Source organism: Pinus tabuliformis, chromosome X (assembly GCF_031772625.1).
Source record: "Pinus tabuliformis cultivar Carrire ecotype Pingquan chromosome X, CPIR1, whole genome shotgun sequence".
Classification (NCBI taxonomy): Eukaryota; Viridiplantae; Streptophyta; class Pinopsida; order Pinales; family Pinaceae; genus Pinus; species Pinus tabuliformis.
Window position 1 is genome coordinate 1,698,111,454 of NC_142308.1, and position 13,951 is coordinate 1,698,125,404.

The window sequence follows — 13,951 nt, forward strand, 5'->3', positions numbered from 1 at the left end:
AAGATCCATAAGTTATTTGCATGCAGATTGCAGGTGTTCTATGGAGGAGAGGAAGCCTCTCAACTCAAGGTCAAAGGTCCTTATCATGCAGCCAGGACACCTCACCAACACCTCCTCCAAGAATGCTTATGTTCTTCCAGGTATATGCACTTTCATTATAGATTGAGTCTCCTATAGGAAGACACAGATTTTCTACAGGAAGGTGCGAGTTTCTACAGGAAGGTGCGAGTTTCTACAGGAAGGTGCCAGTTTCTACAGGAAGAGCTGCCTGTCTACAGGAAGCTCTGTATTTCTACAGGAAACTTCCTGTAGAAGCTCAGAACGGCCCAGAATGCGTTTCATGAGCAGATCTGATGACTACGGGTTGGTGTGGACACATGCAAGCCTCTTTTGGGCCCATGCACGACGCTGTTACCTTGCTCCACCACCCGTGTCGACATGCGGCCAAGTCCCTGCACCCACAAAGAAAATCGATGAGTTCTCGCGGGCAAGCCATTTTCAAAGGTAACAAATGATGAGATCTCATACCATATGCATCAAGAGCGCTGGGATCGTGATCGAGAAGCCAGAACCGCCAGCGTGCAGCATGCACCCAAGGAGAAAGGACTGTGACGAGACCCCTCGCGGGGATCCTGTAACAGTTCAACCTGCTCGAGTGAATACCGTCCACAGCACTGCCATCCGAGATGAAACGCGGGCGCATGAAAGCAAAACCATCCACTCCAGCGTCAGCAACCTGTAACCATGAGCCTCCGGGTCTGTGTAAGCCGCGTGCAGCAGGTAGATCTGTCGTCCAAAAACTGAAAATCGTGTGTAGACGCGCGCAGGTAAGTGTCTCAACCTTCTCTCCATCAAATCTCATGAATATTACTTTGATTTGTTTGCATGGCATAAGAGTGAATGGTTGAGCAGCCGTATGGCCAGTGGACTGGCCACGTCGGCTAGTTATGGTATAGTCGGATGATCGGGTGGCAGCCATGACAAAGAAAACACGCAGCACGCACGTGAAGATAGTCCCGTCAACCGAGAAACGAGTTTAACCGAAAAGGGCGGCGGCGGATCTGTGGGAATGCGGTAGCGAGTGAATATGCAGGCGAATGATGGGTGACGTCGCCCAACGGTCCGGCGGGGACAGCTCACCCCCGCGCCACGAGCTGCGCCGATTCAAAATCTAATCGGCTAGATTATGCGCATGTATTCATCAACCTCCACTTCAAAACTTGAGTGGCTCTTCTGATTTCCTCGGCACGTTGATACGCCAAGCTTTCGGCTACCAGAACACTGGTGAAGCGCACCTCAACCGCAGTCCAATTGCAGTCCCCCCTGAAGTTTGCATACTGCTCCTACAGGAACAGTTTCTACAGGAACGCAGTCCTACAGGAAGCAGTCTCTACAGGAACGCAGTCTTCTACAGGAACGCGGGTGTTCACGTAAAAAAGGTGGCCGAGTAACGAGGTAACCCTGAACTCCTCATGCAATTGCTCATTTAAGGTGGTAGGATTGTCAGTTACTGTCTGGGTAAATGAGAAAGTAGACAAATTGCTGTCTGTGTGCCTATACTGCAATTCTATAGGATTGTTGAGTAGTTATACTGTGTTTTGAAATTCTGTGGATTATACGCATTGTTCTACACTCTGTCACCGAAACCAAACTCTCTTCCACCATCACCACCTCCGGTTAAGAAAATTGTGCATCATGCCGGGTGGATTTATCAGGCGAGAACCCACGGATTCAGATAAGCTGAGGAGAAATCAGGCAGTGGTAGAGCTCTTTACACGAGCACAGTGGATGTCTTTTTGTGATAAGTTGCAAGGGTACGATGAGGAAGTGGCCCAGGAATTCTTGTAGGCCCTGAGGCCAAAATCCACGCTGCTGGCCACAGTCAAATTCAGAGGCTTAAGCCTCACGATCACCCCGGAGTCTATCAGCAGAATCACTGGGCTTCCTATGGGTCTCCCGTGGGATAAAGAAGAACGCAAGCTCAGCCAGCAAGCCAAGAAAGAGTTCTTCCCACTTGAAGAAGAATTCACAGAGGATAAAAATGGGGTGAGAAGGACAAGCCTGTTGCCACCCTGGAACGAAGTCAGTTTGCAAGTCATGAAATATATCACCTGTGAGGGTCGCTACAGCATCGTGTATGCATATCACTTCCGGCTGCTCAGTGAGCTAAGACACCGGATTGATCTTCCTTTAGAGCAGAAATTAAGCGTTCCTTATTTCCTGTTACAATCCTTGATTGAATGCGCTACAAAGCTCAAAGAGGGCATACCAGATCAAGTCGCACACCATGGGCTGATCAAATTGCTTGTGGAGGATGCACTGCACTCATATAAAGTTCCCCTCTCCTGGGAGTCATTTAGGAATCTAACACGAGATGGGGACATAAAAATGCTAGTCGAAGCTAGTGGCTCCTCCAGCGGTGAAGAACAGGAAGCAGAGGCCGAAGAAAAGAATGAAACTAGCTCAAGTACCCCGACTACCATGCAGGAGAAGCAGCACGAAGAAAAAGATGCTGAAGAAAAAGCTGACTCCCCCATCCTGTCAGCAAGGGAAATAAGGTCAAAAAGCAGAAGGGACAAAGTTGGGGCGGGCCATGTCAGCCCAATTACCTCTCCAGCACTCACAAGCCAACAAAAGGATAAAACCCCTGCAGCAAAGCAAATGAAAGTGAAGACACCTGTCACTACAGGAAAGGAGAAGCGGGCTTCTACAGGAAGCCCGAAAATAGCTTCTACAGGAAGCACAAAAGTGCAGAAACAGGCTTCTACAGGAAGCCATGCAAAATCAAAATCAAAGAAGCAGAAGGTGGATGTTCTGGCCAGGGAGGCAACGGCTGTATTAGCTGGCCTCAGTACGCCGCCTAAGCCAAAAGGAAAGAGGAAGAGGGACCCTCCTCTCTACTTCAAAGCCCGGAGAAGTGTTCGGATAAAAACAGGGAAACCGCAGACGCAGTCCAGCAGCCCAATTGTCATCGAAGACACCCTTGCTTCTCCCAAAGAAAAATCACCCTCAAAGATTACAGTTACCTACGAAAAGGGAAGTCCAAAGAAGAACACATGGCAAGAAAGGGTAGATCTATTGGATGAAAAAACCCGGCTACAGGAAGCCGAAAATGTCCTACAGGATACCTTGGCTCGGCTACAGGAAACTGAACAAAGAGAAGGGGAAGGACCCTCGTCACCAAAGGAGGGTGAGCTAGCACCTCCTGGAGAGGAAGAAAGAGAACATATCCCTGAACCTAGCCCTTCACCGAATCTGAACTCCTACTACACCTTCTTGGAGGCGGGGAAGATCATACAGCAAAAATTTACTGTACCTCTATTTTTTGAACTAGAGAAAGAAAGAGTCCGTTCCCACACATGGATGCAGATCGCTAAATCAAAGGGTGTGGCAGACATAGGCCCTTTACAAGATCAAATCAGGGAGGTCAGGAGTGAATTCACCATGGCAAAACATGTGGCTAGCTGCCAACATACACTTCTACAGGAAGAAAACCAGAAGTTGAAATTGCAGCTACAGGAGCTAAGGGCAGGGGTAGGAACCTCCTCCAAGGACACCACAAATGAGCAGCAAGGGAAACAAGAGCTGACCACCCATCTTGAGGGGCCAATTACACTTCTACAGGAAACAAGACAGCAGGGCCAAATTGAAACACAAGCTCTGAAAGAGCAGCTGAAACAAAAGGAAACACAACTGGCCTGCATGGCCAGTTGGGCCATGGAAGCCCTGCAGTGCAGACATCTTGCAAAGTCTTATGGGTTGTACTTAAAGGATCAGTGGCTACAGTTCCAGATAAACACATTAGCACAAAGAGGTATTGCACAAATCCATAGCCCACAGCAATTTGCCGAATTATGCAATACTAGCTCAGCAGAAGACAAAGCCAAGCTAGCCGAATTCTACATCCACAATCTGGTTTTGCCTAATGAAGTCTCTTGGGATCCCAATATCGCCTTGGGTGATATGCTGTTGATGGCCTTCGCTTCATGGTTAAATCATGAGGATCAGAGAGCAACCGAAGAAAAATCGGTTATGAGTCGAGAAGTGAGAGAGTCACTGTACATTCGAGCAGAACCAGAGAATCCGGTTGCCCTCATCTCAGCCCGCCAACAGTTGTCTAATGATCCCACAACTTCCTTGAGATTTATGGACCAGCAGGTCCAAGCAATAGCCCACTTTGAAGATATGGACAGATTATTGGGAGAAACTGCTGCCCACGCATGTGCACGCAGGTGGCATACCTTGGCACATAGTTTGAAGATCCGGGAGTACCATACCCCGACCCGGATGAGGGAAGCATTGGCAAGAGTGGACCTTTACAAGAAATCCATGCAAAGACTTCAGGCCAACTGGATTGGCCTTAAACTCAGCCCCCCATTGCTGCTAGGATTGGCTGAAGGAAGTACAGAGAAAGATGACAATGCACAATGGGAAAAGGTGGACCAAACAGCCGGGTTTCATATCAACAAAGAGGACATCACCACAGAAGCTTGGGATGTAAGGGGAGCAGTGCAAGCCATGAAGGACGAGGATCTTGACTGAGTTGCTCAAGGATGAGCAAATGGTTCAGCTGGGGGGTGATGATGAGCCCCAATTTTGGTACAATTTGGGCTCATTTTGGCCTATTCTACTTGCTCAAACCATTCATTTTTTTATTTCTTATGCATGCATCTCTTAGTTTGTTCATGTTGTTTGTAGGATGAAGGGTAGGCACTCTATCTACGTGACTAATGCATTATGATTCCAGGTTTTGGCATTAAAAGGGAGCAAAAGACAACGAAAAAGGAGACGAGGAGACAACGAGGTGGCACTGCTGGTTTTTAGGAGAGGATGTTCACGGTCTTGGGGACATTCCTTGTGATTCCCACCAAGAACTCCGAGCTCCAATCCATCTCCCCTCCGAGCTTAGAAGCAGCCAGCTGTTCTACAGGAACAGCAGTTACAACTTTTCTACAGGAACAACACTTATGACTGTCCTACAGGATCAGCAGTTAAACTCTAGTTGGACAGCCGAGCTCCTAAAATCAAGGACACTTGTTGGATCACTGTTTTGCATAAGTATAGAGGCCGTAGCCTTTGATAGGTTGTTGAAACTTTCGCATTACTATTGTAATTTTGGAGCACAGCTCGGTGTTAGTTCTTGTTGTAAGCCAGTTTTGGCATAACATCAGATTATGAATAAAGAAGGAAGATTTTGATCTAGCTCTGAGTTTTCTTAAGGAGACTATAGCTCTCAGGTTAGGGCCCAACCTGAGAGCCATAGATCCCCTCTGCTGTAGTGTTGTTTCCATTTCGTTTCAGCACTTTGAGTTTTCATTTTCACATGCAATTCGAATTACAGGTTGCTAATTTAGTTGTTTTCATGAGTGTAGATAGGATTTGCTTATGGTGAATTGGTTTACAGTTGCTTAGGTTAGAAGAGGATAGATACAATCTATTGGAGCTCCAACAAAAAGGTTGTTAAGGCTCACTGCCATCTCATCTGGGATTGGGGTGCAGTCCATAGCTAACCACCAAAAATACGCATTTCTTTACTTCATGATTGCCGCAAACACAGTCACGTTATGTTAGATGCTTCCACATGATTCCCACCTGCACCACACTCCTTTACCACAGCTTCATGCACATTCTCCTTCGCGTTTTGGATTGCTGTTCATTGAATTTACAAGCACAGGTAGTCTAGGTTAATGCATTTTCGATTTGGTAACAGTCACAAGCATTTGTTTCATTTACACTGCTTTCTCTCGTTCCATCACTTCGTCCTCCATCTTGATCACGCATGCAAACACATCTTTGACCTCTGCTCCGCTCTGTTATCTCCCAAAGTCTTTCACTCCTCACGTACTTCCATTCTCTAGCCCTTTCGTTGACCTAGCCCTCTATCTTCCAACCTACTCCCTACATTCACTCCCTATCCTACTCCTCCACTTCTAAAGCCATCACCCACCTTATTCCTACCTTACACATCTCCCCCTACCATTCCATCACTCCTCCATCACTTCAAACACCCACGGTAGGTCATCCTTAGCAGTTTGTAGACATCCTGTAGAAACCAGAGTATCCTGTAGGATCCCCTGCAGACATCCTGTAGGAGGCCATTCACTCAGTTGCTGAGCTTCTGAACGTGAGGAACCTCTGTGGATGGATGCTAAGGATCCCTAGGGACCTCTCCTAGCCTCCCCAACCTTTCCCACGATTTCCTTCCTTCTCCATCCCATCTGCACAACCAAACCCTAATTAGCACACAATCACAATCATTCCATCCACTTAAAGGAAAAATACAAAAACATGTCTTTTATGATGCAAGCAGCTTAGATCCATGCATTTTCACTTATTAGAGGTAATAGCAGCATTGCTAGAAGTTTCATTCACATTCTTTGCATTATAGAGGTTAGACTAGTTAAATTAGGGTTTCCTAGGTTTACATGCTTTGATTTGCTTTCAGTCCATTTTGTCAAGTAGAGTAGTTTTCCTTTGAGAATAGCTTTCGTCCATCAATTAGCAAGCTTCTTCTGAGAGCCTATAGAAGTTGGCTTGAGCCCTAGCAGACTTGTGCCAGCTGACCAAGTGACAGCTGCGACAAGAGCTAGTACTTGTGCATATAGCACCGTCGCTTCCAAGTTTGTACGAAATACCGGGTTGATAAAATTAAGAGACAGGAAGCCCCAGGAGTTGTAGCATTATTGCTACAATACTGGAGCTCACCAATAACATTGGAATGTATAGGTTATCAGCTTTAGAGAATGAAGAGATAAAGAAGTAGGTACAAGAGTTTCTCGATAAAGGGTTTATACGATCGAGCACATCATCGTGCAGATCACCAATTATGTTGGTGCGAAAGAAAGATGGTTCATGGAGAATGTGCATTGATTTTAGAGCATTAAATAAAACTACGATCAAGAATCATTATCCTCTTCCTCGTATTGATGATTTATTAGATAAATTAAAAGATTCAGTTTACTTTTCTAAATTAGGCTTGCGAAGCGGTTACCATCAGACCAGAGTTGCAAAACAAGATATATGGAAAACTGCTTTTAAGATGAAGCAAGGACTTTATGAGTGGTTAGTTATGCCTTTTGGCTTAACTAATGCTCCTACTACGTTTATGTGAGTCATGAATGATATATTTAGATCATTTATTGATGATTTTGTAATAGTCTATTTAGATGATATTTTTGTTTTTAGTAAGACTTGGGATGAACATGTAAAGCATGTAAAGCAGGTTTTAGATGTTTTAAAGAGAGAAAATCTCTATGTGAAGCTATCAAAATGTGAATTTGGTAGGACATCTTTAAATTATTTGGGTTATATTGTAGGGGTTGGTGAATTGAAGATAAATCCCTCTAAGGTTGAAGTCATTGTGAACTGGCCTAAGCCCAAATCTGCTACAGAAATTAGAATTTTCTTAGGGGCAGTGCAGTATTGGAGAAATTTTATTGCTAACTTTTCGTTGATTGCAGCTCCTTTACATGCTTTGACAAGTGTGAAACAAGTGTTTCAGTGCAGAGGCAAACGGCAGAAGGCCTTCGACACCTTGAAAGAAAGGATCAATACATCGCCAGTACTAGCATTGCGAGATCTTAAGCATCCATTTGAGATTGAGACCAATGCAAGTGACTATGCCATGGGAGCAGTGTTGATGCAACAAATGAAGCCTATATGCTTTCATTTTGAGACATGTACTTCGACAGTAGTTAACTATCCTACACATGATAAAGAGTTGTATGCATTAGTACAGAGTGTTAAAAAGTGGAAACATTATATGCTGGGTAAAGAAACAATCATACACACAGATCATCAACCACTTCAATATTTACACTCATACACTAAATTGCAACAATCAAGACATTACAGATGGATGTGTTTTTGACAACAATTTCATCTTGTTATCATATATAAGAAGGGCATACATAATAAGGTTGCAGACATGTTATCAAGACCAATCCTATACTTAAGCATAATTCAGCAGTCCATGAAAGTTACATTGAACAATATGCTCAAGATATAGATTTTAATTATGTATATGTAACTTTAAGTCATGGCAAGCAGGTAGAATAATTGGATTATTATATAAAGGACAAACTCTTATATCATTTGGGAAAGTTATGCATTCCACAAACTGAAAGAGTTAACATAATTCGAGAAGCACATACTTCTCTCATATCAGGTCATTTTGGTGTAAGTAAAATAGTTGCACAATTGCAAAGGTTCTGTTATTGGCCACAAATGAATGAGACAGTTTCTAGATATATCACAGGATGTACTATGTGTGCTACAAGCAAGCCAAATAATAGAAAATTAGGCTTGTATACTCCACTTCCAATTCCTTCTCGTCCTTGGGAAAGTGTTTCCATGGATTTTGTTGGGGGATTTCCAAAGTCTAGAAAAGGTCATGATTATTTGTATGTAATTGTGGATAGGTTCAGTAAAATGTGTATTTTGATGCCATGTAATAAACAGGTCACAGCTGAACAAACTACAAATTTGTTCTTTCAAAATGTATGGGTTCATTTTGGGTTACCCACTTCTATTGTATCTGATCGAGATTCTCAATTTGTTGGGAAATTTTGGTCAAGTCTATGGGAGTTAATGGACACCAAGTTAAAGAAGAGCACAACATTTCATCCAAAAACAGATGGTCAGACAGAAGTGGTCAACAGGACAGTGATACAGTTGCTTAGAGGTTATTGCGGCAAGCATCCCAAGCTTTGGGATGAGCATTTGTGTTATGTGCAACATGCTTACAACTGTGCCAAGCATTCTTCTACTCAAAGGTCTCCTTTTGAGACTTGTTTTGTTTTTATACCAAATTCTCCCTTGGATTTTGTCTTTGGTAAAGACATAGCAGTTGATGGACACAATGATGTGGACAAAGCAACTAAGTTCATTAAACAAATCCAGGAAATTCACTAAGTAGTATAGGAACAGTTGGAAAGAAGTCAAGCCAAGTATAAGGTGTGACATGACAAGCATTGAGTTGAGCATAGTTTCCAAGTTGGTGATCAAGCCTAGTTGTACATCAGCAAAGAAAGTCTGCAAGGGGAAGGTAAAAAATTGAAACCAATTAGATATGGTCCTTTCAAAATACTTGATAAAATTGGTGAAAATTCTTTCTGCCTTGATCTACCAGCTTATGTGGAAATATATTCAGTCGTTAATGTTGAGAACTTGAGATTATATGAACCTTCATTGATTGGAGATCCCGAGGAGCAAGGTCAACTACCCTCCATTGAGGATCTGTTGCCTGAGTATCTCAATGAGGTACAGGAGGACACAGTTCTTGACAGGAGGATAAGAACTTCACGATGAGGGGATGTTGAGTACCTGAGAGTTTGACTCAAAGGTACAAATCCAAGTAAATCATGATGGATAGAAATTGGACAAATGAAGGAACTTTATCCTCACTCACTCGATAGCTAAAAACCAACTTTTGGTGGACCAAAAGCTTCTAGTGGGGAGGAGTGATCCAAAATGGATCCAGAATGGCCTCTAAATCTAAAGTCTTCAAATAGAGGTGAAAAAGGAACAAGGTTTAACAACTCGTTGGAATGAAGCTAATGGTGCAAACCGCATTCAAATTCGAGTTCAGATAATGAAAATAGAGCTAATTAAAGATTCAAGTCAAAAGGTCAAAGCCTATGTCAGCAGGACATATGGCAACCTGGGAAAGAGTCGCAGGTACTTGATGATGTCAATGCAATAGATGATGTGGCAGTTGGAGATTGGTTCCGACCTTAGGCGATGAGGAACAACGGTTAAGGGTAGAGATCATCCGATTAAAGGAGATCGACACATATCACATCGAAACATGCAGGCAAGTTATCTGGAAAAACGGACGTGATATATTTATACAAAAGGAGCTAAACTCTTTAAGTTCCAAAAGGAGGGCGGTAAATGGTTTATCGCGTGCCCTCAACGTAGGAAGCGGTTTTGGACTGAGAGCACGGGATTCCACTTAGCGAGTGACACATAGCCTCCCAAAAACCACTTTCTCGTGTGCCTTCAGAGAATTAGCAAGCGTGCTAGTTAGAGTGCGAGACGACGTGACAGCTGTTAGATTGTTCAGAGCAGATCAATGGTGCAGGTTGACCGGATCAGTTAAGGAGCGGGATGCGACAGTCGTCAGATGGTTTGTTCTTGAGATCACCGCCGGGGAAAGGTCGAATGGTTGGGGTCCACCCGTGCCTGCCAGTCCTTTCGTTTTTAGCCTGTTCCTATTATAAACGTATTTGTTCCACGTTTAATGAAAATTGTAACTAAAACGTGTTATAAAAACATTGTAACACAAAAAGTTGACAGAGAGTGTATTTTCGAACCATTCTAGGAGGTCTGGAGGTCAAGGTAACTAGTACGATCGTGTACATGCTCATTTCGACTCGAGGATTCGAGCGAAACTCAGTGGTGAGATCCATTTCTATGTTGAGACTTTGTTTTAGAGCTCACACCTGTAACAACCATTTTGAAGACATAATATAGAGGTCAGCACTGGAAGCTAGGACCAGGAGATGTAGCCAGGAAGTTTGGTGAACTCATTTATCATTTTGGCTGTGTTGATGTGTTTTTATTGTGTTTTGTGATTGTTTAATTGTCTGTGTTATTCACAATCTTATCGATCCATTGCACTAAGTAATATAGACAACTCTGCACATAAGTCTGTAATACCTTTTTATCAATTTCAAATCAAGTTCCCACCGAATCTGTCCTCAAAAGAGAAAAGCAAGATTGTGAGGAAGAGCACCCCCTTCACTTGGATTGGGGGAAACCTCTTCAAACTTGGCAAAGATCAAATTATGATAAGATGTGTCAGGGAGGAGGAAGTCTTTGACATCCTTCTAACCTGTCATGATGGGCCTTGTGGAGGTCACTTTGCAGCAAAGAGGACAACATTTAAAGTGTTACAAACTTGGTATTATTGGCCCACTCTTCATTAGGATGTGAAAAGATATACTATTCAGTGTGACTAGTGCCAAAGGATGGGAAATCCCACTTCAAGAGATGAAATGCCTCTACAACCTCAAGTGACTTTTGAGCCATTTGACAAGTGGGGCATGGACTTCATTGGACCTACTGACCCTCCTTCAAAGCAAAAGTAGTATATCATTGTGTGAACTAACTATCTGGCTAAGTGGGATGAAACCAAGGCAATTAAGGAAGCAACAAAGGAGAAGGTGGCTGAGTTCTTAAGGGAGAATGTATTTTACAAATTTGGATACCCTAGAGAACTAGTCAATGATCAAGGTAGTTAGTTCACCTCCAACATGATTGAAGACTTGCTCAACTAGCACAAGATCAAGCATAAGACCTCCACTCCTTCTCACCCACAAGCTAATGGGTAAGTGGAGGTGACCAACAGAGCGATGGAGAGCATCTTGACTAAAGTGGTTAGCAACAACAGGAAATATTGGGCATATAGACTAGTTGAGGCCACCTGGGCCTATAATACCACTTGGAAGACCACCACTGGATTCACACCCTATGAGTTGGTCTATTGGAAAAAATCCCTGCTGTCCATTGAGTTTGAGTATAACACATTGAGGATGGAAACCCAACTAGATCTAGATCTCAGCAGTGCACAACAAGAGAGATTGCTTTAGTTGAATGGTTTAGATGAATTCAGAATGCAGGCCCTCCTACACACAGAGGTAACTCAACTTCAGAGGAAGATCTGGCACGATAAGAACATCAAGGATAAGCAATTTCAAGAAGGTGATTGGGCCTTGTTATATGATTCTAGATATAAAGACTTTAAGGGCAAGTTAAGGACAAGATGGTTGGGGCCTTATGTTATAGAGAGATGTCACGATAATGGTTCAGTGCAGATCAGGACCATAGATGTAGAGGCCATTCCTTTACTTGTTAATGGGCATAGACTGAAAGTTTACAAGAGGCCATTGTCAAAGAAAGAGTTCATTGATGGTATCAATAAAACAGTGATGGTGGTGGAGCAAGTTTCAGCTCCTGCCTCATCAAATCACTGAGAAAAAAAAGAAAAATAAGGACTCAGGTGAAAACCTCCATGAGGCGCCTAAGTCCCACTAGTGGGCTGAAAACCTCTTGGGGCGGCCCAATGGTGTCAAAAATAAAAAAATAAGTAAAAAGATCCCTGGGTGAAAACCTCTCTTGAGGCACCTAGGGCAAACAACTAGAATGAAAACCTCTTAGAGGCAAACTAGTTGTCTTCAAAAAAAAAAAAAAGAGAGAAAAAAAGAGAAAAATTAGGAAAATTTCTGTTTGCAAGTCAGTAGGAGTAAAATGAGAAAAAAGGAGAGTAAAAAAGGGACCTATTTCACTCACACTTTATTTTTCCACCCATCATCATTCATCACTCCACTATTTCTTTTATTTTTCCACTCCTTTCCTTCAGTTTACAAGGGGACTGTGTTTTCTACAGGATCCCCTGTAAACCTATAGGATCCCATGAAAACCTATAGGATGGTCCTGTAGGAATTACAAAGGCTCAGGAATCCTACAGGAAGTGACCCTAGGGCGAGAAAATGACTTGCCATGTCAAAAAAAAATAATATCCCTACATCACCACTTCATCACCACTTCATTACCACACCTCTCTCCACCTTGATCGCCCCTCCATTCATCATAGAAAGATCAGTTTTCAAAAAAAATAAATTCGCAGTCCTCAAGAGAAAAAACAAAAAAAATGAAACAAGAGGGCAGAAAGGAACAACACCTAAGTCTATTCCTCATTATTCACACTCCTAGACCTCCTATCTATCCATGTCATCATCTTCAAAATCCTAGCAGAGTATATGATTAAAAGTTCCGAGGGAGAAGCAGCTACAAGACATCCTGTAGCAACCTATCCCACAGAATAAAAATCATGAGTAGCAGCAAGATTCTAGCATGAAGGTCCAAGGGCAAAAGGAGCTCTAGAGTAGCAGCAACACCATCATCTTCAACACCAGGTACCGACACATCAAAGGAATCATCAGAGAGCAATAAAAAAAGGAAGGAAAAATAACATGCAACCAACACATAGAAAGCACCTCATGTCTTCAACAAACTGTAGCAAAGTATTAGCACCACAAGTAGGTATCTCGCTTCACTCTCTCATTTGCACTATGTAGTAAAAAAAATTGTAAAGTGTGTGAGAGAGTTGGTTTATAAGTGAAAGGTGGCCAGTTAACTTGGCTACCTTCATTCAGTCAATGAAGACAAAACAGTTGGTCCTCCCACACGTGGCAACAGTCAAGTTAAAAAGGAGAGGAGAAGTACAAAATCAATTAAGTCTACAGAGGCATGAACTGGAAGTTGATTACGAGGAGAAGGGAATGATGAGGTGGTAGTGGGGACCAATGTTCCAAAAATAGAAAATGTACCTCTACTGCTAGCACACCGCCTCACTCAACTCGACCATAAGAGGAAAGTATTGTTGATCCCCATGCACTGATGAATTCATCTCCTCAAAGCTCACTCTAGCAAAGTCACTCTCGTACCTAGGAAACCTACAGAAGAGAAAATTCCACCTTTCTCTTGCACAGGACTTCCTATAAGATTACATAGGAAATCCTACAGGATCACACGGGAATCCTACAGGATACAGAGATAGTCTACAGATAGGCCGAGAGTAGTTTCAAAAGGGGATACTTAGGGGTTGGACACAACAAACACCACGAGGAGGTAGGCTCTGTATTTACTTCCTTTTTTCCAGTGAATTGCTCAGAAAAGTCTCCTCGTTTGAGTGAATTGAGCAGCTGTGTAGGGAATTGAATCCACAATTATTTCAGTCCCATTTACTTTTGCATTAAAATCTCTGTCAACCATCTCTTCTCCTCATAATTCACCAGCCAAAATGACAGGGGGTTTAATAGAAGGGAGCCCATTAACACTATGAGAATCCACCAACACCCTCCTGTGTTAGAAATATTCACGAGGCATAATTGGATGGGATATTTTGAGAAATTAAGGGGGTATGATGATGGAGTGGCCTAAGAGT